The sequence below is a fragment of the Onychomys torridus genome, chromosome 19 (genome assembly GCF_903995425.1).
Source record: "Onychomys torridus chromosome 19, mOncTor1.1, whole genome shotgun sequence".
Classification (NCBI taxonomy): domain Eukaryota; kingdom Metazoa; phylum Chordata; class Mammalia; order Rodentia; family Cricetidae; genus Onychomys; species Onychomys torridus.
In genome coordinates this window covers 24,952,027-24,955,191 of record NC_050461.1, presented here as the reverse complement: position 1 = coordinate 24,955,191, position 3,165 = coordinate 24,952,027, and the positions used below count along the sequence as shown (strand labels likewise).

General features: G+C 38.0%; 1 non-coding gene across 1 annotated transcript; it reads left to right on the top strand.

The window, feature by feature from the left end:
• The first annotated feature begins 2,611 nt into the window (after positions 1-2,611).
• On the top strand, positions 2,612-2,683 carry Trnae-cuc. Its single transcript has one exon. It is a non-coding gene; the product is annotated as a tRNA-Glu (tRNA).
• Positions 2,684-3,165: the final 482 nt, after the last annotated feature.

Below are 3,165 nucleotides of genomic sequence, written 5' to 3'. Positions count from 1 at the left end.
ATTACCAGTAATGAAAAGAGTTGGCATTGGATTCTTCCTAATAAAAAGCACTGAAGAAAATGTATCATTTATGATAGGTTTCCTGCCAAAAGAAATACCTAGTTTGAGAGACTTTCCAAAATAACCGTCCTCCATTATTTTTTTTGTTTAAATCAATGTTAAAAGAAAATTGAAACTTGCAGATTGAAGAAATGAGACTTAGTTGGGTCCTGAATAAGAAAAAAAACTATAAAAGATATATTAGGACAATTGAAACTTTTGATTATTGATCATATAATAGAAATATTGTATTGAATTCAAATTTCCTGAGTGTGATAATTATATTGCTGGTTCTTTTGAGATGATAAATGATAAAATATGGATTAGACATTGCAAAAACCTCAACTGGCTCAGGAAAAAAGTAAACATGGCAAAAAAGTTACCAGTTAGTGAATCTAGGTTATTACTGTAAGATAACATGTAAGTTATATACAGAACTTAAAATATTCACATAGCTCATTAAAATAGTAACAAAACAAAAATATCAATATTTTGGGCACTCAATAGAACCAATATTATCATTTTTAAAAGGATCAATGTTTAAAAGTATTGATATTTTATTTCTTTACGTGAAGGAACAATGAAGCCAATGTGAATTCAACACTTCAAGCACATCTGAATTAGTAGCAGCTGCTACTAATTTCAAGACACCGGAGACATTCATGAAAGCCACTGAAAAGACAACACAGGTTTACACGAAGGGACTGTGTGCATTCATTACACAGTATCTGCTCCTGTAGGTTTGGTATTTTCAAAAACAAAAATCTCAAGAGAAAAAGACCCATTAAAAACCAGGTGCAGTGGCTGGGGCTATTAACTCCTGCCCTTGAGAGGCAAAAACAGGTGGATCTCTATAAATTCAAGGCCACTTTGCTCTACATAGACGACAGTTCTAGGGCAGCTTGGTCTACATAGGGAGATCTTGTCCAAAAAAAAAAAAAAAAACAACAACATAACAACAATAACAAGAAGACAAAACCCAAACCTAGTTATTTGTACATTGGGCAGAAAGTTTCTGGGACTATACAGGGGAAGTTGCTAATGCCTTCCAACTGAGAAAAAGGAATGTAGGGTTATTTGGGAGGTAGAACTTGGGCATGGGTTTCACTGGGCTCCTTTTTTACATTGTGATTAAACCTATTAGGATTTAAACTAAAATTCTAAAACTGGCATCTGCTCTTTTTGCTTAAAATTCAAAGCTCAGTTGCTTCCGACAAGTTACCCCTTAAAACAGAGATAAAGCCATCTGCAGATATTGGTCTACTGAAATTTCTTGGCCAAGAAAAGGGGGAGTATATTTTCTATATAAAATATGATAAAGGGTTAGCACAGACCTTTAATCCTAGCTCCCTGGAGCAGAGGCCAGCTGATCTCAGTAAATTAGAGGCCAGCTAGGGCCACAATAATGAGACCCTGTCTTTAAAAAAAAAAGTTTAAAAATGTCTTCTGGCAATACTTTATTAATCAATCTTAGCCATTTCCTTTAATTTTCCAGTTTGTGTATTTAGATAATTTTTAGATTGTATCAATGATTTAGTCACCATCGTCTGAAACATTTCCAAAAAAAAACCAAAAACAAAAACAAAAATAAGCGGCAATATTCCAGCCCAGCTCAGCTGATTCTGCGTGATGGATGACCCTTGAATCTCTACAGTGGTTTCTGAGATTGTGGTGTGCAAGTTCTTCGTGGATTCTTGCCTATCTTGCCTCTTTCCACCTTGTTGCACAGTGGGGCTCTTGGTTTACATGACTCTTGGCTGGCAATTCCTGAGGCGTTGTGGATGGAGGCTGGCTGGCTGTGAGGCTCATGAACTCTTCTGGCAAGTACAATTTCCTGGCTGTGTTTAGTGTATGTTGAAGCGACTGTCCAGATATGAACCATGTGAGGACTGTGAGGGTAACTCACAGCAGGCCTGTCACCCTAGCTCTCACAGCTTCGTTTACCCTAATCACATATGCTAAATAAGTCACGATCATGTGACACACACACACACACACACACACACACACACACACACACACACACACACACATATTAATTTACATGTGCAATACGCCCTTTGGAACCGACATTTACACCCTACAGTCTTTGTGGGGTCTTCCTGGGTAAAGCCCTCCCTGCCACGGACAATCTATCCTTAGCCTTTCTTGGGTGCTAAAGGCACTTAATATTCCCGTGACAGGAAAAAAGAAAAAGAAAAGACAGATACACATAGAGTCAGGTTTGGTTTGACTAAAGTGTCGAGGACGGTTATGAAAACAGTGAAGCAGATGACAAAAGTTTGACAGTAGCCTGGGCATGGAAATATTTCCATGGAAGGCAGGTAGCACGAGCATTTTGCACGGCAGGAAGAAGGAGATCAGATTTCCAGGGTCCTTAGCAGATGTTTCTCTCCTAGCTAGCAGCTGCTGCGAGCGCCTCCGGAAAGCCGGAAAACTGCTCTGGTTTCCGGTGCTCGTTTGTACAGCAACTGAATGCATACAGTTAAGAGCAAGTGTGCCCTCTACAGCCTAGAAGTGTGTGCAGCATCTATATGAATCAACTAAAGTAATAGAAGGAGCTCTCCTAAGTTCCCTGGTGGTCTAGTGGTTAGGATTCGGCGCTCTCACCGCCGCGGCCCGGGTTCGATTCCCGGTCAGGGAAGACTTCCTTTTTCCTAGCAATTTCCTATGTGGATCAAGAAGTGTTACTCTACGTTGGTTCTTATTGCTGCTTTATTGTCGGCAACAAAAATTAGACTCGCTATATGAATGTCTTTAAAGCTATATTTCTAAAATTATGTGTCTATTTAGTTACAATTGACAATTAAGCATTTAAGGCCCCTGACTATAAAGGACTTGAAATATACTTGTTTGTAAATCTGTTCATCTAAGAATGCAATTTCCAGCCTCTGGGAATAATTCGGATATGTAAACAAGACAAGATTTTTAGGATGCCTTTATTTACTCTTGGGTATGTTTCACTGATAAAATAAGAGTATCATTTTAGGGAAATTTATGCTTTTTTCGCATCATGTTTTGAGTCACTTTCTATTTATACATTAAGAGCATATATTATTTATTTAAAGTGGAGCTGTTCCTATCTTGTTCTCCTTTATAAATTTAAAGAGGCCTTTTTGATAAAAG